At 42.7% G+C, this 26,822-nt stretch overlaps 1 protein-coding gene across 9 annotated transcripts in view; it reads left to right on the top strand.

Annotated features, from left to right (window-relative positions):
• Positions 1–350: 350 nt before the first annotated feature.
• Positions 351–26,822, top strand: part of HIVEP2 (HIVEP zinc finger 2) — a 207,471-nt gene continuing 180,999 nt past the window's right edge. For 4 of the 9 annotated variants that reach the window (XM_061130378.1, XM_061130371.1, XM_061130375.1 and 1 more), the window contains exon 1: positions 1,634–1,915. The gene's annotated coding sequence lies outside the window, so the exon portion shown is untranslated. Of the gene's footprint in view, positions 488–1,312; positions 1,451–1,633; positions 1,916–26,822 lie in introns of those variants that run through there. The other 5 variants (XM_061130370.1, XM_061130374.1, XM_061130377.1 and 2 more) reach the window with 4 other exon arrangements.

The raw sequence follows: 26,822 nt of genomic DNA, 5'->3' as shown, positions 1-26,822 counted from the left end.
CACGAGTCCACACGGGCAGGCTAGCGGCTCGAGGGAGCCCCGGTGTCCCCCGGGGTGTCGCCGGGCCGGGGAGGAAGCCCAGCGCCCCGGCGCCTGCTCGCCTGGGATTTCCCCGCCCCCTGGTCCGGCTCTCCCCGAGTTGCGTGTGATTTCAGTCGCGTCCCTTCCGAAGAAGGGACTCGGGCAGGCTGGGGGCGGCCGCTCGCCCCAGGTCCCAGCTCGGCCCACCAGGAAGCCGGCAGCTGCTCCCCGCGCCGCTGCCCCAGCCGATTTGAATACCCCGGCGGGGCGGGCCGCGTTCCCCGAACTGGGTGCGCCCAGGGCGCCCTGGCGAGTGACCTCAGGGAAGGCAGCTGGGGCATTTCGGACGCCTGAAAAGTTCGTGCTTCCGCGGGGGGGCAAGTGCTTCTAAAACACTTTGCAAAGTTCCAGAAACGCAGCCAGCAGCTACAGTCTGATTTTGTTTTTCTTGACCGATAACAGAAATGTGAGTAGCAGAGGCGGGATGAGGGAAAGGGATCAGAGGATGGAACCGGCCAGAATCGCCCAAGACAATACTCATTATTCTGTAATCCCGTGCGTGTTCAAGACCGGGAAACAGCATCTGGGAAATGGGGAAGATGGGGGTGGGGAAGAGGAGGTTTCCACATCCCTAAAGGAAATTCTCAGGCTCCCAGAGACGCCCAAGTTTTTTTTTTTTTTTTTCTGCATGACAAGTAGAGACCAGCCCTCCGGGGGAGATCCCCGATCCGAGCGAGCTAGAGCGCGGCCGCGGTCTTCCCGCCCGGAGCGGCCGCGCGGGGGCCCGGCCCTGCCCTCGCGGTCGCTTCCCGGCCCCGTCGCCCCGCGAGCCGCTCAACCCTCTCCGCTCGCCGGCTCCAGACTGGTTTTTCTGGTTCAGCCTCCCTCCCTGGGACGCGCTGGGGGATCCGATGACGTCGCTGGCTGAGTCTCTCCCTCTTCCTCCCTCCCTCTCTCCGCCTCTCCCCCCCGCCCGCCCTGGCCGCGCACTCCTCCTAGTAACTTCTGTTCAGGGAGGCGCTGCCAGGAATAACCCGGTGCGTCCACAGACCGGGAGGGGAGGCGGCCGCTGCGGCTCCCGCACGCAGACGGCTGCGGCCCGGGCCTCGCGGCTCCCTCTCGAGCCCGGTGGCCCCTGCCCCGGGCCCATCTCCGTACAGTGTCAGAAAAATAAATAAAAGGAAAGAGGAGCCTGGGCAGGCGGTCGGGATCGCTTCCCTCCCTCCGCACCCGCCCTCCCTCTGTCCTTAAGGAAATGCTACCAGACACCCCCCACCAGACACGCTCAGCCTTGGCGAGGAGCGGCCGCCGCGGCAGCGAGAACAAGGGCACCAGGGGGGTTTCCTCCCCCTCCTCCTCTCCCTCCTCTTCCTCCTCCTTCTCTCCGTCCTCCTCCTCCTCCTCCTTCTTCTCAGCGGTGACTTTCCAGGTGAGCGGCCGCCGCTGCTGCTGCTGCTGCGAGGATCCCCCTCGACCGCTCGGGCTCGGGCCGCCGCGTCGCGCCCTCCTCCCGCCCCTGTCACCCGGCGGCGGCCGGGAGCTGACAGCCGCCCGAGGGGCTAGCGGCCCGGGGGCGGGCGGCCGGCCGGAGGCGGGCTGGAGGTGAGGGGGTGGAGAGGAGGCGAGCGGGGCGCCGCCGAGCGCTGTCTCTGCCCGCCGGAGGAGGGTCTCCGCAGAAACATCTCCGGTGACTGTGGCACAAGTCTTGGCCAAGTTGTGTTTTGGACGTTGAGGCTCCCGGGAGCCCGGAGCAACTTGGAGGGTCTCCTGGCTCCTTAACCATATTCCTACACGTCTCGACTTTTGGGGGTTCTGGGTGCAGCCTCGGGGTGCGTGGAGGGCGGACCGACCGTTCGGGCGAGCAGAGCGGCGCGAATCTAGGTCCCTCGGCTCGGTAAGTGGCCTCGGCGCGGTGTTTTTTCCTGCCTCCTTTAGCATTGGGAGCTCGTTTCACTTTACACCGTAATCGCCGCCGCCGGACCCCTCTGGCCCCTCCCGGCGCGCGCCCCCGGCTCGGGACCGGCGTCCGGAGGGTGAGGGTCGGAGGGGGCGGGGATGGGGGAGACCTCGGGAGGGGGGGTCCGGCGCGTTGGGAAATGCGGGGAATACCCTGGCCGAGGATCTATGCAGATGAGGGGAGGCTGCTTTGCGTAATGTCCTGGGGGGAGGGGGCGGCGCGGGAGCGCTGGAGGCAGGAATGTGCCTGGTTACTAATGAGGGACGTGCACCGGCGCGCACCGCCCGGCCACCGCTGCGGCTGCCGCGGCCGCCGGCCGCCCGTCGTCAGGTAACGGGGGAGGGGGCCGCGCGGCGTGGGTCGGGGCCGGGGGCGGGCGGCGCGAGGGCCGGGCCGCCGGCCTGCGGCCGAGCGAGCGCAGCGGAGGAGCCGGCTGTTGGCATTTCGGCGACTCCTTTCTCCTCCCCAGCGGGGAAGGAAGGAAGGAAGGAGAGAAGGAAGGAAGCGAGGAAGGAGGGGACTGTCTCGATGGAAGGTTCAGGCGGAGGCGCCCTCGCCTCGCGGGTGCACCGGCCGCAGAGCGGCTCCCGGCGCGGCGGGCTGGCCGGGGGCGCGCGGAGACCGGTGGGGGCGTCTTGCATGCGTGTTCGTCTGTGCGTCTGCCCGGGGACCGGGAGAGGGACATGTGTGTTTGGGCTGTGCGCGGTGGGGAGCTGGGTCTGCGCCTTTATGTCTGTTCCCTGAAGTGGGTGGAACGTTGGCCCGTTCCGGGAATGTTCCATGACGTGGTGCAGCCACAGGAAGGGGGTTAACGAGGGGCTCTCTGCCGCGGCGGCTCTGCCGGCTGCTATCAAAGCAGACGTGCGGCTCTCCTCTTGCTCTCACCTCCCTGCACCCCTCCCCCCGCCTTTCCTTTCTGTGCGTCTGGTACTGCTAGGGGTGAGACAGGAAAACACTGCTGGGGGTGGGGGGTGGGGGGTGATGTGTGTGTGTGTGTGTGTGTGTGTGGTGTCTGTCGTATTTGGTGGGGGAGACTCCAGATCTGCTTTGCCACCCCAGCTGTTATCACAGATCCGTGCGCTTTATACGCATGTGCCTCCCGCGTCCTGTCCCTCTTACATAACACATCCAGTGCAGCAGAGGACACGAGAAAATGCGACCCCAACCCTCCCAGCCCCAATCGGGCGAAGGGGTAGAAGGTCAGGAAGTGGCCCTTGGTGTTGTCCTTCAGGGACGTGGCTCCGGTGGGGGGACAGGAGAGGGGGCGGAGGGTTTTCTTCAAGTGGCTCCTCTCTGACTTGAAAGCATCTAAGTCGAAAGGACTGCAGGAACTAGTCCTCTCTAATGGGAAAGCTTTTACATGCCACGCCGAGGAGAAGTGGGTACTTTAACCGAAGGAGTGCAGAGAAGAGAGAGGGTCCTTAATAGAGACGCTCGCAGGAAATGGGCAGTTGTCTGTGCGGGGTAGGGGGCAGTAGGGATGGCTTCGAGGGGACCGCAGGAATCCCTTGATAGTAGATCGGTTTCACTGGAGGGTTTAGGACACCTGTAATGGTTGAGAATTCGCACAGGAAGCAGAGTGTGCAACTGACATTGCAAAAGCCCTATTCTCTGCACGGTTACTTGGGCCTAAAATGAACATAAAAAGGCTTGTTTCCGGTACTTTCATTATAATGGAAAATTTGAACTGATTTTCCTCCTTCCTTTTTTTGCCGTGTTAAAAATAATTCAGTTGACTTCCAAATTGTTATTGGTACTCTCCCCCACCCGCAAAGGCTAGACCTGGGTAAGGCACAAGAGAACGGTGTTTTTCTAGTATACCCCAGAGCCCTGGTCAAGGGCTATTGATTTTTCTCTTCAGTACAGTTGTTTCTTCTGTAGCGCATAATCAAGCCCAGAAATTACTTGAAATATTAATAAGATCCATTTTAATTAAGTTTGCTATGATATGTCCTCCTAGAAAAAAGCAGTTTAATTTTATTAGAAACGTTTTCTCTAGTGATATAGTAATGTTTGGTGCTGTTTGTCTTTGAGGAAATCAAGTTATTTAAAATATTTGCACATATGTGTTATATGTACTTAAATATTTATTACATATATCATATATATAGCACATATACATTAGAATTTGCAAATGTCTTGTGCTTTTTCTCCGTATAACAGTGCCAAAGCAAAAATTTACCAAGAATATTGTATAATAAATAGACCGGTCTTGATTTTTAGGATACAGGCCAAATAATTTATCAAGACAGAAATGCCCTCCACTTGAGTAGAAAGGATATCATTTTCATTATTCAGACAAAATTCCTGTGGAACCCTAAGAAGTAATGTACCAGATGAAAACTGTGCATTTTTATTGTGAGGTGAAAGGGGTTTACCTGTATCTCCTTAATGACAGTGTGCTTTAAGTGTCATAACCCCTTTTGACCACTAGGTTTGAAATGCAGTATATTTCTTATATATAGGAAAATGTTGTATTACAGTGGTGAAGCTGTTAGAAAATTGTCTGAGTTTCTTGCTTTGAACATCGGTCAGGTATAAAACAAAATCTGCTTGTTGGCATCTATATTTCTGTGATGGTGATTGTATTTTATGTGGTTGACTTTATTAGAGACTGCTTTTATTTCTATAAGGGCATTTATGATTAAACCGATGTGAAATTAATTTGGGTGCAATTTGGAGCATGATAATTAATGATGCTACAAATTAAGATGTAACTGATTTTCAACTGGTTAGATCCTTGCAGCAGTCTCTGGAAAGATACCATTAGAGTAGATAAAACATGTTTATATGTCTCTTAAACATGGAACATAAAAGTGAATTTACTGTGTGTATTATCATGTAATGAGATCATGTTATTTGACTACATTGAAAGATTAGCCAGCAAAATTGATCAGGCTCCTTTTACATGAGATGTGTTGATAAATGTTCTTGTTACTATGAAAACAAAATAGAAACAACATGTTTGCAGGTGTTCCTTGTGGAATAATGGTACATGTGTCTGCTTGAGGTTTTGGGCCTTTGTCACTATTCAGAAAATCAGGCTGAATCTTTTATGCTGATTCAATCTAAAATGAAGAATCTTTAAGAATTTGCCAATTTTTTTTTTTAAAGCAGGGTTTATTTCAGCAGTAGCAGCTACAAATAACATGTATTCTTTCTGTGCTGGTTTTAGATTTTTGAGTTACTAGTACTTAGCTGAAATTAATCAGAAAGCTTCAGTATAGGAAAAGTAGTTTTAAAGACCTATAGAAGATGTTATTTGGTGAGGAATGTTATTTGGTGAGGAAAGTGTAATCCATTAAGATGGGGAATATTGATATCTGATGTGGTAAATATTATAATAAGGGGAAAGTGGCTAAGATCAACTGGATGGATGGTTGTGGATCAAACTAATCACCTATGTCTGTTAAACATGATTTTCACATTTTGGTCCATAGTCAGCCTCAGCAGTACCCTCTGTAGGTCTATGCACTGATCCTGTAGGTGGAGAAATGGTTCACAGTTTAAATTTCCACCTGAAGCTTCCAGTGATATGCTTCCGGTTAATGTATTTATGTATTAATTCATTGTGAATCCATGTTTTGGCTAAAATTTGGTATGTAAGTATTGTGCCTTTTTAACTGATATTAGGGAAAGGAGCAGAGGTAGTTGGCTAAGTCAACTCAGTGGACTTCAGATTTCATAAGACTATGTGTATGGCTTTGCTGTAACCACAGAGGCAGAGCATTCATTAATCTTGAGTAAAACTGCAGTGAATCTTCTTAAGTCAGTGAGTCAGTCTTCTCAATGTTTGAAGCTGTGGATGAACACAGAGGATGGAGGGAAAATGGGAAAACTTTATGAAAATAATATTGTGCTTATTTGAAGGAAATTGTGTAAGTCATGTAATTTTCTACTTGTTCCTGGTTATTGATCACAATCAAAAGCATTGCTTTTTCTATATGCTGTTTATGACAAAGTTAATAAAAAGGGAGGTTATAGGTCAGTATTTGTAGCTATGAGATGGCTCTAAGTAATTTGGAAAAATATTTCAGCATTTCATCTATTGCTGTGAAGCAACACCAGGTCTTTATGTACAAGGGGAGGACACAGCTTACTTGATCTCTGAAAACCTTGGTTTCTGAGGTGGATCATGGTTACTAGCATTAATAGAGACCTAGGACTATACTGTTTTAACAACTGCATTTAGAATAGAATCAGAACTGCTTGATAATTTGTGTCATTATTGTTCTGGGTCAAATAATAAGCCACTAATCTTAACATATACTTTCATTGCCCATCACTTGACATGTGACGTGTATTAACTGTGACATGTGATCTTACAAGTGTCCATAACTAGATTTCCTAACAGCTGCAAATTTGGAATCTAACCATTTGATGTATTTGAGGAAAGTGCTTGCTTTGGAGAGAAGCAATGAATGAAGGGTTAGGCTCCAAATTTATAGCTTTGGAAAGAAGCAATGGAAGTGATGTTTGTGTGCCTGAAGACAGTTCTGGGCAGAAAGCAGGTGGGGTTTGACCTGCTCCTTTGGCCACAAGATGGTTGGATGTAAAGTCAGGAAGTATTCAGGGCCCTCCAGTGTCTTGCCTTATCACTCACTTAAAATCCCAGCCTTTTCTTTAGAGTATTATGACAGGTGCCCTGGTTGTCTTGATCAGTTGCAACTTATTCATCCATTCATTCAACAAGTATTTACTAGGAGTCAGACCTTGTGCTCGATACCAAAGGTATAATGATGAACCAGATCAGAAAAGAAATTTGTAATCTGTTGGGGCTGACTGGTCCTAATCATTAGGTCTGTTACAAGTGCTATGGAAGAAACATAAAAGAAAGTGTAACAAGAGGTCTGTCACCCCTGTCTGGGAGCGAGGAGGCGATCTCTCTGAGGAGGTGATATTTCAGCTGAGACTGCAGAACAAATAAGAGGAGAAAAAGATATATAGGGAGAGGGGAATATCCTTCAACGAAGGAACAATGCAAATGAGCCGAGGTGTTTTGAAGAGTTAGAAGCAGGCCAGTGGGGCTGGCGGGCAGGTAACAGGAGGGGTAATGCAAGATGAGTTCAGAATATGTGGGCAGGTTGACTACATGAATGATTATCTTTCTTGGCATAAATGGAGACTGTCCTTGGCAAATCCAGGCATATGATGACCCTACCATTGGCCGTGTTAGAGACTTTCATCGGAGGGGGAATTTGAGAGGCAGGGTTTCTAGAACCTGGAGAAGGCTTGTGTATAACCTGTGTCTTTTCATAATACCTCATATAAATGACTCCCCCGGAAATTTGTTGTGATTTTATGTGCTGACTTCAGTTTGAGGGGGTTAGTTGCATGAAAACTAACAGATAATTTTTTTTTTTTAGGAATAAATAGTTTGTCTTAAAATATACTTGTCTGGGGCTCCAGTTAACTAAATTGACTGGCATCATTGATTCAGTTAATGAATAACTGCAAATTCAAAAGTCTTTACAAGGTCACTGTGTGAAGTAACCGATTAATCTTTAGAGCTCTGCATGAGCTGGATCTATATGATTCTAAATAGCTACTAAAACATTCATTTTGCCAGATAATTTGTCTACATGTTTGCAAACTTCAGAAAGTTTGGAGAAATTTGGATCTGATTTTTTTTTTTTTTTGCTTTCTGTGTGATGAGTGGTCAGTGTAGTAGTTACAAGAGAATATGAAGACAAAGAGGTTCTTGAAATACAACATTCTTTTAGGTAGTCTTGGACTCATATTCCATTTTTTTCAGCTGTATCATTTAATAATTTACTTCCTGTTTTAAAATTTATATAATGTAAAAAATTTTGTTTAGGTGGTAGAAAGAGTCAGTATTTGTAGGTATTCCAAGCTTGGTCTGTGGAGTCATACTGGAGATCAGAATGAATAACTGAGAAATAGAAAGACAAAGATCCCTGACTGCAAGAATTTTACAGTCTAGAGAAGACAGATGGTTTCTAAGTACATTTTATTAAGCTTACAAGTGAAAGCAGTGTATGAATGGAGGCACTTTTTTTTTTCCCCAGCAGGGAAGATTTGAAAATTTTTTTGGGAGGATGTGATTTTTAATTGGGGCCTTGGAAAATTGGGTAGGATTTCAGTAAACAAAAGGGGAAGGGAAGGGCCCAGCATAATTTGATCTGGAGTCCTGGGGCAGAGTTAAAGTAATGGGAGAGAAAAAATAAGGTGAGCCTGGAAAGATACATTGGTTTCAGATCTGTGGGGCTCTATAGCCCTCCTGAAGCCGGACTTCACTTAGGTTTTTGGGCAGAGAAATGATGCTATGATGTATATGTTTTAGAAAGATGATAAGGGTATATAGGATGGATATCTTGGTAGCTGAGAGGCAGTAAAATTGTTGTAATGCTCCAAAGAGAAGTAACAAAGATTGACACTACTGCCTAACAATATGATTCTTTCATCCTGTTAATGGACATCTTAAAAGCACCTTGTAAAGTAGTAACGAGAGTGATTAAAATATTTTGATAAAAATGGCCCAGTAGGTATGACAGATTGTCAGTTTGAACTACATTTTAAATACAGTACTGCATTATTATTTTAACCTACTGTAGAACTTTTTGCTCCAGAAAATACTCATAAATACTTAGTTAAAGTTGACCAACTTATGAAAATGGTTATACTCAGAATTACAAGGTATTTATGTTTTTAGGTTTAAGTATTTAAGAAATGAATAGATGATTCATTTCATGGTTGATTAGAATACTGCTTTTTAAATTTTATTTATTTTTTGGCTGTACTGGGTCTTCTTTGCTGCACAGATCTTTCACTAGTTGTGCTAAGTAGGGGCTGCTTTCTAGTTATGGTGCATGGGCTTCTCATTGAGCTGGCTTTTCTCATTGCTCTTGGGTGCGAGGGCTCAGTAGTTGCGGCACAGGGGCCCCAGTAGTTGCGGCCCCTGGGCTCTAGAGCACAAGCTCAGTAATTGTGGCACGTAGGACGTGGGCTCAGGTGCTCTGTAGCATGTGGGATCTTCCTGGACCAGGGATCAAACCCGTGTCTCCTGCATTGGCAGGAGGACTCCTTGCCACTGAGTCACCACGGGGGAAACCCTAAAATACTGCTTTTTCATTGATAACTGTTACACCTAATTCACAGCAATACTGGACAGACAGCCTAGTGCAGTGCGCTTGAAAAGCAGTGTTGGTTTTTTTTTTTTTTTTCCTTCTTTGACAGATTTATTTGGTGGTTTTATTTTCTCTGAAAAAGAAAGCAGGAGCTCTCTGAAACTCATTATTTGCACTATGCAGATTCACTACATTTCAGAAACTCAATAGAAAGATGGGACTTTTGAAACTAGGCAATAAGTAAATGTAGACACACCCTCATTTATATTTGCTTGGGGATCTGTAGGCATGCATATGTGTATGGGCATGTAAGCGCACAAACACGCTAATCTTAGAAAATCATATGTGTACAGTGAGAAGGAAGATTTGATACTTAGAATGCAGTGTAGTAATTCTCATCCTGATAGTTGCAGAGAGTCTTTCTTTTAAAATGGAGATTAGGTCTAATTCCATATAAAGAAGATTATAGGAAAGGTAATTTAAATTGTAAGTAGCTTTGTTCACTAAAATGCTAGATTCATTTGAAACAGTGTTTTATTTCTTTTGGAAGCCAGACAACTAGTTTAATAGTGTACATATGAAACACTAATTTGGTTTGTTAATTGGATGCAATTAAACTGAGGTTATTTTATACTGCTTAATTGTCTGAAAATTACATGCATTGCCATGCCTGTGTAATGTGAGGCAAAAACTGGGGGTTTAGTGGGAGCCAGGGCAGAGGACTTAAGGTCTAGTTGTGTCTTTGCAATTAACTTCCTGTGAAAACTTGGAAATGGGTCATTTTAAACTCTGGACTTGATTTGGAAATGGGAAAGATGGGAACAGATGGCTTCTAAAGGCTCTTCCAACTCATATTTTATCAGTTTATAAATTGTACTTTGTAGTTATAGAGAATGCAGCGTCATTATATTCTGTAATTATGGTATTACAAGGATGAACCAAACACTTAAAAAAATCAGCCCGGTGCCAATTTAGCAAATCTGTTAGAAGGAAGGGAATTTAGGTTTTAAGAGCACTTACTCTGTGCAGGCTTCAGCGCAGGCACGCTCCAGTAACAACCCTGAGAAGATTTGGTGTCTTTCTCCTCATGGTTACACTTAACAAAACCGAGAGTCAGAAAGGGTAAGTGGTTTTGCAAGGATGCTCTGATAGTTGGTGGTGAAGCTGGATCTGAACTCAGGGCCGTTTGGCTCCAAAAACCTTTGGTCTTTTCACTATTCTACACTGCATAAGCTAGTGTTTGCACATCAAAATTATTTCAAAAATTTAAAGAAATCATCAACCATTTTGTCTCTTATCACATTGTTCTCCCCAGTAGTTTATGCACATCTGCCAGTGGGATACCCAGGTAGCCTAGGGGTTAAGAGCCTGGTTTGAGGGCAGCTATCCTTGTGGCTCAGCTGGTAAAGAATCCACTTGCAGTGTGGGAGACCTGGGTTCAATCCCTGGCTGGGACCATCCCCTGGAGAAGGGAAAAGCTACCCACTGCAGTATTCTGGCCTGGAGAATTCCATGGACTATATAGTCCATGGGGTCTCAAAGAGTCGGACATGACTGAGCGACTTTCATTTCACTTCACTTCAGAACTGGGTGAATTCCAGTTCTACGACCAGCTTGGGGAATTTAGGAAGGCCAGCTAACCTCTTTGTGATTGCAAAATGAGAATGATAATCTCTGTTTAAGGGTCATTGTGAAATTTTTATGAGAATGTGGACACTGATGTCAATGAAAGTGAAAGTGTTAGTTGCTCAGTTGTGTCCAACTCTTTGTGACCCCATGGACCCACCAGGCTCCTCTCTCTATGGAATTCTCCAGGCAAGAATATTGGAGCTGATTGCCATTCCCTTTTCCACAACACTCAGGAAACACTTGATACCTCGTAGCTATGATTGGGGCTTCCCAGGTGGCTCAGTGGTAAAGCACCCTCCTGCCAATACAGGAGACACACGTTTGATCCCTGGGTTGGGAAGATACCCTAGAGGAGGAAGTGGCAACCCATTCCAGTATTCTTACCTGAATAATCCCATAAACAGAGGAGCCTAGGGGGGCTACAGTCCACGGGGTCGCAAAGAGTCAGACACATATTAGTGACTGAGCACACACACAACAGATAAGATTATTGTTAAGAAGGGGTCATGTGTTAGTTGTTCATCTGACTCGTTGCGACCCCATGAACTGTAGCCTCCTAGACTCCTCCATCCATGGGATTTTCCAGGCAAGAATACTGGAGTGGGTTGCCATTTCCTTCTCCAAAGAAGGGGTTAGATCAAAGAAAAGACAATAAAATACTTAGACTTTTGATTGAAATGGTTTAAGAAGTGATGCCAGAAGACACTTGTTTCTCCATAGTTAACAAATGGAAATAGCAATTAACATTTGGGATATTTCTCCTTTAACTCAGCTAGTGCTACACTAGTGGAGTGGACTAAATTCTGTGGTTCTCTGTGTATCATCCTTCTTGAGTTTTTGATCTAAAAATAGCCTTTGGGGCCAGAATTGCCCAACTTGAACTTCTACGTAAATTGCAAGAGCCAGAGAAACAGTGTTTACTCCTGGGGCCTTGGGCTTTCTTAGGAGACCAGCTAAAGTGTTTATGAGACTGCTGACTTTTAAACAAACATTTATTAATTCAGCAAAAATTTATTAGGCACCTACTCTGGAAAAAGTGGGGATTCATCAGTGAACAAAATAGTAAAAAAAAAAAAAAAAAAAATTCCTGTCCTCATGGCGCTTATATTCTAATGGACTAATTTAGAAACTTTTTATGGTGTATTCAGCAATTGTACTACTTTCTAGTGTTTTTAGGAATCTTTGCTTTTATATTGAGTCACTCCACCCAAATAACAGTTAAAGAAGCTTTGTAAAATCTTACTAAATCAGTAATGAAAACATTCCATTATATATATATATATATGTATACATATATATATATATATATATATGGCTTCCCTGATAGCTCAGTTGGTAAAGAATCCACCTGCAATGCAGAAGACCCTGGTTCAATTCCTGGGTCAGGAAGATCTGCTGGAGAAGGGATAGGCTACCCACTCCAATATTCTTGGGCTTTCCTTGTGGTTCAGCTGGTAAACATGCAATGCGGGAGACCTGGGTTCAATCCCTGGGTTGGGACGATCCCCCAGAGAAGGGAAAGGCTACCCAGTCCAGTATTCTGGCCTGGAGAATTCCATGGACTATATAGTTCATGGGGTCACAAAGATTCGGACATGACTGAGGAACTTTCACTTTCACTTTTTACACACACACATATTTGTATTTCTAGTAAGGTAGCTGCTAGAAATATTTTTCATAGTAAGGTAGTTTTTGAAGAGGTACTGTTTGTATATAACTAAATATTATAGCACTAGATTTTTAAATGGAGAAGGAAATGGCAACCCACTCCAGTGTTCTTGCCTGGAGAATCCCAGGGACGGGGGAGCCTGGTGGGCTGCCATCTGTGGGGTCGCACAGAGTTGGACACGACTGAAGTGACTTAGCAGCTGCAGCAGCAGCTTTTTAAAAAAGTCCTCTTTAGCATTACAACACTTCATACTTGTAGAATCATGTCCTGGCTGTTTGTTTTTTTTTTTTTTAATGGGAAGGGGAAAAAAAATGGTTTACAAATGACATGTAACTATTGTAAAACACTTTGATCAGTTTGTTAAAGTGATTACTACAAATAATATTTGGATTTTTAATCTTGTTTTTATTTTGTTTAAATGAATTTTTAAAATGTATTTTAAATCTTGTGTAAATGAATTTTTCACCTTTAACGTGATTTTTCTTATAAAATTTCTAATGGGTGAGGATGGTTTCTGCTTTCACAGAAGTGTGGTAGATACAAGACAAGGTGTGTAGTAGGTGCAGAGTAGATATCTGGTGAATGCTTAAAGTCCTCATTCTCAAGAAGCTTGCTGTCCTCATGGTGAGAACAGACCTTTGGCCCACTGTAAGCAAAGGGGTCATCAGAACCACATGAGGGATGAAATCTTGCTCCCACAGGCACGTCAGTCTGCTGACCCCTAACTGTTTCTTCAGCTTTTTTTGAAAGAAGTCCTCCAGGAAACAGCTCCCTCACCTCTCCTTGCAGCAGTCACAAACGCTTCTTGCAGCCATACTCAGCCTCTCCTCGGGTTCTGCACTTCCCGTTTGTTTTTATAGCAAGGGAACCGATAGAGTCATCTTGAGGTGGTTTTTTTTCCTGTGGTCGGATAGAGAAGTTTACTGTCGGATCGGGATTCCTCTCTGCAGAACAGTTTTCTTCGGCCATATTTTGTTAGGGTGCTCTGAGGAGGAAAGTTGTATGGAGGTGGTCATGGCTCAGGGCGGTGGGGTTTGAGAAAGACTCGTTTCTTGGTGGGTCTGCTTGGATGAATTAGGCAGAAAAGAGGGAGGATATGCCTTTTCTCCACTGAAGACCCTTGCCCTGTGGAGGCAGAGGAAAATGAAGACGCTGGGGGTAAGGCTTTTCTTTTCACTTGGAGCTAGTGAGGAAATCTGTCTTTGCAGCTCAGCGGTGCCCCATGGGACAGTCCTAATGGCTGGCCCCGGCACTTGATGGACAGGTCATGGGAAGTTCAGCTTCTCTTTTATCCATGAAACAGTTAGCAGACTTTATTATTATTATTATTTTCTCCTGATGCTTCCATTTCGAACAATCCCCATTTCTCTAAGCGAGGGAAAAAAGAATCCAGGGTTGGAAACATTCAATTAATTTTCTTGTCATTCAATGTATTTGCCATGTGTCAAGGCTGTGTTGGGAGAGAGAGAGATCTGGGGGGTAAAAATGAGGATTTCAGATTTCTTTTGTGCCCATGTTGTGAGGATGTGCTCATTAGAGCTCACACCAGGGTTGCAGAGGACACCAGGAGTGCTGACAGTAAACCCTGACCCCACTAGTTCATTGCTTGCCTCATTATTGATTTTCAAAATGATTCAGGCCAAGTGGCTGTACCTCCGTTATATTTCATTGTTTCTTCATCTGTAAAAAATGAAGCATTGTTTATAACTGCCCTACCTCCTGGGATCAGAGCAGGGTAACACAAGAGAACTGGAGTGGCTATTTTTGGGATGTGAAGCAATACTAAGTTTCGAGAATAATTCAATTGTTGGGAAAAGTATCTGATGCACAGCAATACATTTGTGACAAGGGTTGGTAGAGTGTTCTTGAGATAATTGACTGCTATTGATGCAATTTATTACAGGCATATGTAATTGTTTTCAGAAAGATAATGGTCAGCAGCTCCGCAGCTCAGTGGAATATCCCTAATGCATCTAAATTTGGGACGGGTCACAGATGAACATGTGTACCAAAATTTTGAGATAGTTATACCCATGTCAAGCAAAAGAAAAGGAATCCAAAGACATTTGGTTTTGAATTTATAGTCTGTTTACTTGTTCAGATGACCTCAGTGATATTCGCAATGAACTTGTTGCCCAAATTTAATCAAGTGTAGCTTTTCAAATGGGCCAAGTGGCTGAGAGTACTCAAAATGACCTTTGAAAATAAATCACCTGGCAGTATAGAATATAGCAAATAACTGGATGCTATGTGGAGATTAGATTTTTAATGGATAAACTCAAATTCATTCTGTCATCAGTTGATTTTTGTCCATGTTTGGTGAGAATTTACTAATGTCAAACCTGATGTCGTCTGAAAATAGTTATGCTTAATATTAGTAACTGATTTGGAAAAATTGTACATTCTAGCTAGTAATCCCAGGAGCTTATATTGTGAGGACATTATCCTGATAATTTGTCTTTCTTTTCCTATATTCTTCCGTTTCGTTATGTAGAATGGGAGCAATGAGAAGCAAAGAGAAGACATTTTGAAATTAAATAAGTTTTCCTGGCTTTGAAGCTTGCTATGATTATTTTAACCCTTCTTACAAAAGCAAACAGTGTCTAACAATATATTTAATGGTTGACATCTCCTTTAAGCCAACTGGTTTTGGTTTATGTTTCATAAAAGATTTTTACAATATGCCACACCATTGTGTAAATCAAACTACTGTTCTTATGTCTGACATGTAAGTGTTTCTGAAAAGTGAGGCAGTGAGAGGGTTAGGTGTGGGGAATTGGATTTCTGAGACTCTTTTGGAATATGCAGATGGCCTGCTTTTTTCAAAGGAACCTCTCCTAGCGCTGGTTTCTAGACAGGTCAGATCTTAGGTGTGAACAAGCTGCATCTTCAGTACTAGTTTAGCATTTTGTGGGTAATTTTGCCTCTTCCTGTCACTCTGATACCATGTGTAATACTGCAGTGATGACTTTTTTAGGGCATCCTTTAAAGTGTCTTAATTTGAATTATGCTGATTATCCTTAAGGGTAGGGTCTGATGTATTGATTTGTCCAGGGATGACAGAACACTTTGCAGTGTGAAGTTTTTCATTGAATTTCAGGCTTAGAGAAAACCATCGGAGGCATCATTTAATCCCCAACCGAATGAGGAGCAGTCACTCAGGACAAATCACCAAGGACTGCCTGCAGTGCACTTTGTACACACAGCTCTTCCTTTCTCAGGGAGGCCTGTCCACTCTTGGACACTTCAGTTCATCAACTGAGCCTTCTGCCGCTGTCCAGAGCAAGTTTGCTCATCGACTTGCATGACAATCATATCATTATTTAAAGATAGCGATCATGTTCACCCTAAGCCTTTTCTCCAGGCTAAATATCCCTGGTTCCTTCAATTAGACCTCTTATTATGTAGTTTTCATTTTTATTTTATTAATTTCTTTAGGGATCAGGCTGTTCGTGTCTGAAATTTACTTCAGGCTATTATTTTTTTTATGAATCCTCAAAAAAATTACTTGTCTCCAGTTAGTCTTCAGAATGTATCCTCTTGCCAGCTGGTTTAGAAACATTTTACAGAAAAGGTCTAGACATGCTTTTTGAGGCTTACAACTGGAAGAGAGCGGGAATGTCCAATAATATAATACAAATCTATATTAACATGGATGATTATGGAGATCCTGGCATGTGTAAGATATATGGGAATATGAAATAAAGTATAAATAGAATATAAAATATAAAGAAGATGGACTATTCTCATCATCAAAACTTTTTTTAAGTGAAATAAATTAAAAAATAATAATTAAGGTGAGCTTGGTCAGTGAAGGCAGGTTAGAAGTAGAGGAGTTTTTAACAAGCAGATCCCTTACCCGCTGTTCTTTAAGACAAGCTCAAGAATTTCTTCTGTCACCAGTTCTGTTAACTCTATGTGGCGTGATTTCAAACTGTTCACACCTGTGGGACTGTCACTACAAGCAAGATAGTGAACATAGTCCTTACTGCCAAAAGTTTTCTCCTGCCTTTGTGAGGCATCATCAAAACTTGGCTAGTTTACTATATTGAGGAAAAGAACTGTGCAAAGGAAGCTATAATTAAAAGAAGCAGGTTGTGCATATATACGGAATTTAGAAAAATGGTATAGATGAACTTATTTGCAAAGCAGAAATAGAGACACAGACAGGAGGACAAATATATGGATAGCAAGGTGGGAAGGGGAGGTGGAATGGACTGGAAGAGTGGGATTGACATATATACAATACTGTGTATAAAAGAGATAACTAATAAGAACCTGCTGCAAGCACAGGGAACTCGACTCAGTGCTCTCTGGTGACCTAAGTGGGAAGGAAATCCAAAAAAGAGGGTGTTTATGTATAGCTGATTCACTTTCCTGTACAGCAGAAGCTAATACAACATTGTGGAGCCACTATAGTCCAATCAAAAATAAAATAACATTAAAAAATAAAATATTTATCACAAAAAATAAAAAAAATCAGGTTGAGTATCAAAAGTCAGGAATATATGAAATATTAAGGTGCAACATCACCCATGGGTGGGGTTATCGAGAGAGTTTCCTACGAGAATAAGTGCTGTAGGTGGGCCTTGCTTTTGATAGGCACCAGCTTGAAAAGGGGGCTTCCCAGGTGGCGCTAGTGGTAGAAAACCCGCCTGCCAATGCAGGAGACATAAGAGACGTGCGTTCGATCCCTGAGTTGGGAAGATACCTTGAAGGAGGGCATGGCAACCCACTCCAATATTCTTGCCTGGAGAATCCCATGGACAGAGGAGAGTGGCAGGCTGCAGTCCATAGGCTCACAAAGAGTCGGACATGACTGAAGCGACTTAGCACACAACCTGAAAAGTGTCAAGGGTGCTTTCAGAGAAGCATCTGATTTGAGGAGAGCACAAAATGCATATGAATTGAATATTAGTGAAAAAAGTTAGAAAGGTTGGGATACATCTTGTGAGGATTTGTATTTTAGCGTAAAGATATTGGACCTAAAACGGTAGATAGTAGGGGGCACACGTCTGTAATACGTGGAGAGTTTGGTCCCTGGTCTGGGCATTTCCATGCAAACAGAGTTAGATGAAATGAAACAGTTGAAAGGCGTGTCTGTGAAAACTCCTATGCAGAAAATCCTGTTGCATTTATAATTAGTGTGAAGTATGTGTGTTTTGCATAGGAGATATATTGACTTTGAATTAGCATATTATTATTGCTGTCTTTGTCCCAGGAACCCAGAAATCTCGAGGATAATGACTTTAATCATAAAAGTAAAGCAAATATATTGCTGGTGGACGCACTGTTATTCACACCTGTGCCAGTTATTCAAAACTTTTCTACTTCCCACTTTTTGGCCATAGAAATGACATACCATACACTGTTTAGCACAAATGGAGATCACTTTAACACAAAAAAACATTTTCTTGAATTTATTTATTGTTAGTTAAAAGTGGGGATATAAAATGTTGGGAGGTACTTCCATGCAGGTGTCTTACTTGTAAGAATGTTATTTAGATAGCAACTGAATGAGTTCTGTTGCATCTTAATCACAATTTTGAAAAATAGTCTTACTTTAGGTCTGGATGGTCTTTACTGTCCGTGAGAAAACTCTCTTCTTTTAATTTGCCTGCATGATTGCTTATTAATCCATCTAATAAATAGGAGAGAAGATAGGTACCTAGATGGTGGGCATATTTCATAGCACAAGAGGCTCTTTATGCAGAAGCGATGTATAAGACAATAACTGAAAGTTAATAAGTTACCAAAACAAAGGCTATCATTTCCTCGGTGGGCACTTCGACCGCGCAGCCCTGGTTATAACCACTGTGGAAAGTAGGCTATTTTAGATTTGACTCTAGTCGTACTTTTAGTCTCTGGAGAAGTACACAGGACTTTGTGAGGCACTAGGAGAGAATAAAAAATATGGTATCATAATAAAATAATTTGTGCAGTTCATTAATTTTTAATCTCACTTTAGTGCATGTGGGAACGCTGATGTCTCAATAACACGCTTGATGGTAGGCCATGGGGGCACTTGCTATTATTTAGACTTTATTGAAGGCCAATTCTGAAATATTAAATATAGACAGAGGGTGGAAAAGGAGGGGGTGTTCTTAAGCGCTTAAGTGCTATACATAAATATGTTTCTATTGGAAGAAGACACTGACTTTTACCCAGAGCCTGAAGGGTATGAGGTGACATACCTCCTCTTGCTGTCGTCTAGAGCAGGGGTCCCTAGTCTTTGGGATCTAATGCCTGATGATCTGAGTGGGAACTGACGTAATAATAATAGAAATGTGTGTGTTAGTTGCTAAGTAGTGTCTGACTCTTTGCGACCCCGTGGACTGTAGCCTGCAAGGCTCTTCTGCCCGTGGACTTCTTTAGGCAAGAATACTGGAGTGGGTTGCCATTTCCTTCTCCAGGGGATCTTCCTGACCCAGGGATCAAACCCCTGTCTCCTGCATTGCAGGCAGATTTTGTACTATCTGTGTCACCAGGGAGGCCCCCGGGGATAATAATAGAAATAAGTGCACAATAAATGTAATGCACTTGAGTCATCCTAAAACCATCCACCCCGGGGCCAGAGTTTTAGGGACCGCTGGTCTAGAGAGACTGAAACAGCTGGAGGTCAGGGCCTGCCTCAGTGACAGCTGCAGTTGCACTTTGTATGGTGATCCAGCCTCCAAGAGATCAAGGCACTCAGCATTTGTGCTGAGGACCATTTGATCAAGAGAAGGTTATAATTTGGGAGGTGGTTTGAAAGAAAAATAAATCATGGGACTTGGAAAAGCGGAAGTAGAAAAACGGTTTGACTGCAACCAGATTGTGAAGCATGGAAGTAGGTAGGTTTTTCATGAAAGGTTTATTCATATTTGCAGGTGTGTATGTGTGTGTGTGTAAAATGCAGTTCTCCACATATTCCTGTAGTTTCCCGTTCACTCGGTGAGCCGTCTGTCATCCCTGTTGGACTATAGATGTGTTATTCTGAGCTGGACTCTGACCCAGGGAAGTTCTGGCTCTGGAGGAAGCATGCAGCCCAACACTGTGTCATGAAATAGGACATGACCAGGGAAGGAAGACTGTCCTGATGATCTGCTCACGGCATTTCTTAGGAGCCGGTTTTCTGGAAACACAGCAAATGACTGGCAGATGCTCATTTGAGAAGAAAGACTCAATATTGGATATTATGAGAGAAGAATACAAACTTAGGAGGCTTGAGTACTTTTAGAGATGCCAGCTTGTGAGGCAAGTCAGTCTCTCATAGTCAAATTACATCAAAGACTAGTCAGAGTCTAAGAGAATGCAGAGCCTCTTGTGGTAGTGAATTGGGATCTCAGAAACATGGAGACCCAGATAATTACTGCCATAACTCACTACGACTCTCATATTGTCACTGAGCATCTAAGGGAAACCAATCCTGAATGAAATAATGAGTCTTTAAAAGAATAACTTGGGGAAATTCAAGTCTCGATTCTTTCCCTTGAATGAAGTGATAATACGTTTTATTAAGTTGGAATCATGCACAGTCATAACATACTTAAAAGCACAAAATTGGAGCATTTAAATTTTTTTCCAGCACTTGTTAAAGAGAAAGTCTAAAATAGGCTATCCTGCAAAACATCCTTTCATCCTCACAGTTTACTTGTTCTTTTTCATAATGTAAAAGAGATGCATTTGAATATAGCACCAGGAACCTGAAGAATTCATAGTTTATTATGATGGTTTATATTTTCAATTATGTTTATTCACAAGTTGATTTATGTTTCTGTTCTCATACTGGTCTTCATATTATCAGTCTATACTAAATTTACAATAGTACTGATTTCCTCTATTCTGTAATTAGGATTATAAAACAGAATAGTTTTTAGTCGTCCTTCTTTTGTTCTCTCCAAGTGCCATCATCAGCAATTAAATATAAACCAGAGAGCATGAACTTTGAATAAAATCTTCAGTAAGCTTAGACAGTATTTGGGCAGTCATTTGCAGCTTGTGGAGTGTTAATTATATACCACTGACAGATGATTTGAAAGAATAAGTAAAAGTATGTTCTAATCAAAAACACAAGAATCACCCAGGAGACAGACAATCACAGCAGCATTTCCTAGAATTGAACACATTCGGAATCACTTTTACGATAAAAAATCCTTTGACAGAGCTTGGGAAGCCCAGGGAAGTTGTTTAAAAGTTGCTGTGTTCAGACTAAGTGAATACAAGCAGTAGGGTGGGATTATTTTCCAGGCCCTTCCCAGCACTTGTACGGAAGAGGTGTTGCTACTAAGCTAGCCCAGAGCATCCTATGTAGTACAGAAGGGGTTGTTTTAGTCTGGAGTCCGGAGTATGGAATGGGAAGGGTGCTATTTCTTTTCAAACAGATTGGAAGGAGTCCATCTGAGGTTCACACATGTATGCTAGTCCTGTGTTTTCTGAGCCGATTTCTTGATAAAATGGGGACAGGGATATATGTGAAGTAAATGTTAATAATGCCTGACTTCCCAGGTGCTTCAGTGATAAAGAATCCACCTATCAACGCAGGAGACTTGGGAGACATGGGTTCGATGCCTGGGTCAGGAATTTCTCCTGCAGCAGGAAGTAGTAGCCACTTTAGTATTCTTGCCTGGAAAATCCCATGGACAGAGGAGCCTGGCAGGCTATGGTCCTTGGGGTCACAAAGAGATAGGACTGAGCACAAATGTTAACCTTAACAAGCTATGCTAGTTTCATGTTATTACATGATAAAATATCCCATTGTGTTATTTAGAGATTTAGAAAATAAAAGAACAGAGGTTCTCAGGGGCTTTGGATCACTTGGAGTGGAAGCCAGGGTTACCTTAAATACTGCCCTTAGGTAGTAAATGCTGGGAGAGGACAAGCAATATTTACCAGATTGTGAAGTCTTTTATATATGATTAAAATGTAAAAAAAAGAAAAAAAATTTTAAATTAGTAAATTTAAAAAAATGTAACTTCTGGGAGTTTCCCTGGCATGCAATGATTAGGACTGTGCTCTCAGTGCCTTGGGCTCAGGTTCAGTTTGTGATCTGAGATCTAAGATCCTGGAGCAAGCTACACAGTGCTACCATCCCCACTCCCCAAAGTAACTTCTTTATCAAGGAGAGGTAGACCTGAATGATGAACTTCTTGAAAGCTTCAAGATGATGATTTCTTTATAATTCTTCAGATGCATTTACTTGTGAATCCATAGGTTACAATGCACTGCACATTTTAAATATCATGCTTCTTTTAGCAATCTAGAGTTAATAGCAGACTTTATTTTTAAGAGCACTTTTATGTTCACATCAAAATTGATTGGAAGAGAGATGTCCACATATTCCCTTGGCTTCCATCTACCTCTTCCCCCTCCCCACCTCCCATCCCCACCCCCAGTAAGCCTCCTCCACTGTTAAAATCTTGCATAGAGTGTTACATCTGTTACAATCAACAAACCTACATTGACATGTCACTGACACCCAAAGTCCATGTAAAGCCCTAAATATTTAAATTTCATGTCTTTTCTCGAGCCACTGCTTAGTTCAGATGTTAGAGACAGCGGCACAGTGTGACATCTGGAACTTTGATTCACCAGAAGAACAGAATCTATAATTTCTTAAGCTCATTTAGTTTTTATTAAAAAAAAAGTGATTATACAGTACTTTATGGTCTCATTTTTAACCCTTATTAACCTTAAGCCACGGCTTCTCTAGAATTACACATGGTTATAGTCTGGTTTATGGTTTCTTAACTAAATGGAAGGCTGGAAATTTAGGATAAAGGAAACTTTTAAAAAAATCACCGTTATTTTTATATGAATGGGTAATTTCAATTTTAAAACATTCTGGCCAAAATCCAGTGCCATTAAACTGGATAGGAACAAGACTGATTCTTAAGAGACTCTGAGTTTTTAAAATATTAGACATTTGAGATATGATAAATTAGGACCAAATAAGTAAAATGACTTTTATTTTGTGTAGCGGGTGTTTTAATAATGAAAATGTATAGAATAGGCTTTTAGAAACGTCTAAGGGGTGTCTTCTTGCCCCCTTTGACCTCATTGGAGCTATGCTGGAGAGAATGTCCTTTTTCCTCTTAGATCTGACAGTTAAGGAGTCCACGGACAGGAGATGGCAAACGAGGAGAAAGCATAATCTGAACAAGACTGAAATGCTTTTCACTTTTGATTGTTTAAAAATAATCCTAGGGGAGAAAAAGAGTCATCTTGGGGGAAATTTCGTTAAAAATTAAGCAGAGAAACTTGCCCTAGGAAAGTGCTTCCTCTGACACCTGGAAATCCACGCCTTTCCCCTCACCCCGGGGAAGAAGCCGGAGGAGGAGCGGCCGGGCCCGGCCAGGCTGGCCCGGGCAGGCAGGCGGAAGAGCGGATCCTCGGGGCGACCCCCCCGGAGCCGGGGGTCCTTCCAGCGCCGGGGAGCCCCGGGCCACTCGCCCGGGGAGGGGCTGAACTCGGGGCCCCGGGTCGCTGCCAAGCGAGGGAGGGTGAATGCCGTGACGTCTCCGCCGGCTTCAGCTGCACAACAGGAAATGCTCTCGGCCTCCCCCTTTCCTGCCCAGAGAAAGTGGGGCTCGTGGTCCCGCCGCGCCGGCCCAGACCTAGTTTCTGGGGCACCCTGAGAAGGCACTGGCTTTTGCCAAGGCTCCCTCTGAGGAGCCTGCCGGGGGACTCCGTTGTGCTGGAAGGGCGGGGAGGTCGGGCATCACTGGCCTTGGGGAGAGCACGGCGCTTGCATCACAGAGAAAGCCCTGTGGACCCAGGGACCCGAAGCCCTGGGGCGGAGAGTGCTGAATAATGCTGGCTGCAGAGGGCCTGAGCCGACTTGTTCATCGCCCTCACAGACTGTACCATCTCTCTTTTCACAAAGCCCTACAGGAAACCTCTCGTTTCACCCTGCTTCTAACTGTCACCTGTTTACTTTGTTGTGGAAGCAAAGATGTAATGTTTAGTGCAAAGCACGAGCATCCTGTCCTTACAAGACAACTCAGTATGCAAGATTTTAATCGTTGTTTTGTAGGTAGTGAAATCTGGTTTGAAAAAATGCTTATGATCTTGTGAATTGGGGAACAGTACTGTGGTCCTAGGTTTACAATGCTCAAATTACAGATGCTTCTTGTTGGTTTTTTACCCCCCACTGCTTTTCTTCAGTTTAAAAAGTTGAATCCAAGCAAATCCAGCTTTCTAAATAGCAGGTGTTTTACTTTGCATTAATGATCTTTCAAGTTGCATTTTAGAATCGATGTTTAGTATTAATAATCTGTTATTTAGTAACATGAATCTTAATGTGTTTTATATACTAATGAGCATGATAAAGAAGGGTAATATCAGCCGGGCAGTCATCATTGTGATTACTTCTCTGCTTGACTCATGAATAGGCTTTGTAATGGAAGATTGTTCTTTTGGCTCCATAGCCAAAATGCCAGAGTTCACTGGGAGGTCTGCTTAGGTTTCTTATATCAAAGACTTGACAGAGAAAGGATTTAACAGATGAAAATATGATTTAGTAGTTCATAGTAAATGTAGAAAATCACTCTAAATTGGGACATACACTGTTAACATGTTTAAGTTAAACTGACTTACAAGGCTAATGACTGACCTATGCTTTTATAATTGTTGCCAGAATATTTTCCTGTAAAAGGAGTCCCCACGGGGTCATTAGATGTGTATATAGTACAATGTCATTTCCCTTGAGATGCTTTCAGCTGATTTATGCAATAAGGAAACTGCAGAGTATTTGAGTACCCTTGGAAGAAGAGTGGTAGATTTCAACGTCATATCTTTTTTAGATAGCTCGTTGCTTTGACAGAATATAACATAAATATCCTCTTTTTGCCATGTGAACCTCATTCAAGTTGTTTTCATAGCAGTCTTCTTTGGTGGTGAGATGTGCAAAAATATTTGTGCAGAAATTCTCAATGACTCTCTAAAGGAAATAAAGTTAGAAGCTAAGAACAGAGGAGAAGTTGTGACTGTTCAGTTTTATGCCAAAGAGAGTGGACTCCATTAAAATTTACTCTCAATAACTAAATGGATTCAAGGGGCAAACGAGATGGTGTGAGAGAAAGTGTCATGTAAAACTGAAAAGCAATACATTAATGCAAACTTGGGTTTTTTATATGATTCTTTTTCACTTCTCTCCCCAGTAATAAAATTACACAGAAGAAATATTTGATATAACAAGGACAACTGTTAAACTGGAAATTAGTCTCAAACTTTTGTGGCCACAATATAGTTGGGTCCCCTACACCATGCTTATTTACTTTATAATAAGATTTAACAGCTTTAAAACCCAGCTTGGCCATTTACAGCACTGGTATTATGAATGTGTTTCTTTAGCAGTATTAATACAAGGATCAATTACTCCAGATCTGTATTAAAAATAATCCTCAGTTTTTATGCAGCATCTCATTGGAGGTGCTAAGTTGGAACCTTAGACACATTAATTAAATCCTGCTGTTTTCTAAAAACCACTGTGTGAAGAACTCATATGGACTGTACATAGAATCTGAATTTTTATAATATTAACCCAAATCAACATGTCATCTGTAATTCTGATACAAACGTACAACTTGATTCATACAGGAGTTATAAATAGATCTACTTTGGGGGATACATTCTACTTTTTTTGTGGCAGAAGAATTTTGTGCCTGTATAGTGATGAAAACTATAATTCTGATAGGGTGGGTAGAAGAATAAATTGTTTCTCAGCTGAGAAGGTTGTGCTTCTTGGAGGAGTATCCTAGACTAAATGCAATCCATTATATCTCAGAATCATGATTTGAAATAGCTTGAAAAGTATTTTTAAAATAATTGGTTTTCTACTGTATGCCTTTCCCAGTGAGTTTCACCAGCCAGGGCAGAGTTTGTCTTGTCCCCACTGATTTCCTCAAGGCCTAGAGCAGTGCCCCACTCAGGGCAGATGCCCAGGGCACGGGTGTCCAGTGAAGATATTATGACGCTATCCTACCTCTCATGTTTTAGACACTGTCTGCTGTCCCTGGGTCCTAATTTCAGAGTCCTCTTTTTGTTCAGTGGTTTGAATTCAGCGAATATGAGACAGTATTTGACTTTTTTTCAATGAATTAAAAACACAGAGTGGATGCACAATAGGCATTTAGGAAGTTGAAAAACGTTGAAAGAAGCATGATGTTTAAGCAATATTGTCTTCCTGGGTGCTTTGTTTACTATTCTAATCATTTGCAGCTCTCCTTTTTCATCTAAGGAGAATCAGTTTTTTAAAAATGCTTATTGACCTATTGATTTACAAAAGAAGACATTTAGTGAAGCAAAAGATCAGTCCACTTAAATTTGAACCATCTTTATTAGCACTTATGGAAAAGGACATGGCAGCCCACTCCAGTACTCTTGCCTGGAGAATTCCGTGGACCGAGGAGCCCGGCTACAGCTCATGGGGTCCGCAAAGAGTCAGACACAACTGAGTGACTATCACTCACCATTAGCACTTAACGCTAAGGCACTACATACCAGTTTGAGATCCAAAGATTCTCTGAGCTCTTAAACATAATTTCTCTTTGACCATTCGTTGCATAGTAGGATCTCTGATGTTGGGTTTGAACCTTTCTGGAAATGGGAATTGTGGATCAGAAGTCCATTGCTTTACTTTAAGTGCGCAGGATGGTGCCCAGCGAAGCATCTACGGGCTCCAGAGAACTAACTTTGTAGGCGGGCGAGTGATCTGTGTAGTCCCCAGGCCCCCGGCTTGGTTTAATGCTCTGTTGTCTTAAAATTCTCACTTTTTGAACAAGGAACCTTGTATTTTTGTTTTGCACTGGGCTTTGCAAATTATGTAGCTGATCTCGGTGCTCAATAACTATTTATCACAAAATGAGTGATTTGACTACAGGATTTGGAAACTTAGATATTTTAATCCTGAAAGCATTGGCTTGATGGTGAATTTTAGTTTCCCTGTCTGTCTGAAGTGCAGAGAATGAAAAACAGATTGGATTCCATCCAATAAACTATCTCAACTAGAATATTAAAAAAATATCTTCTCCAAAGTGTTCAGGATAACCTCTTGGTGGGGCTGAGCTAAGTAAAAGTTCTGATAGAATGTGGAAGATTGAAGCTCACATAATGGGAAATGTAATAAGTAGTATCATCTCCGTATTTTATTCTTTTCTTTATATTCTCAGCTATATTTTGATTTGTGTTTTTTAACTCAGCTTCTTTTTTATTGTTTTGAAAGTAACTCTTTTTGTGGTTTTATTTATTTTTTATTTATTATTGTTATTATTATTTTTTGGCTGCACCACATGACATGTGGGATCTTAGTTCCCTGACCAGGCCTGGAACCTGTGCCTGCTGCATTGGAAGTGCAGAGTCTCTATCCCTGGACTGCCAGAGATGTCCCAACTATTAACTTTTAATTATTTGTCCCTGTTATCAATGATGCAATTATTCATGAGTATTGATTTATTGATAATACTCAGTATGTTAGATA

Source organism: Dama dama, chromosome 26, assembly GCF_033118175.1.
Source record: "Dama dama isolate Ldn47 chromosome 26, ASM3311817v1, whole genome shotgun sequence".
Taxonomy (NCBI): domain Eukaryota; kingdom Metazoa; phylum Chordata; class Mammalia; order Artiodactyla; family Cervidae; genus Dama; species Dama dama.
Note: the sequence above shows the minus strand (reverse complement) of the source record. Positions and strands in the feature narration are given on the sequence as shown.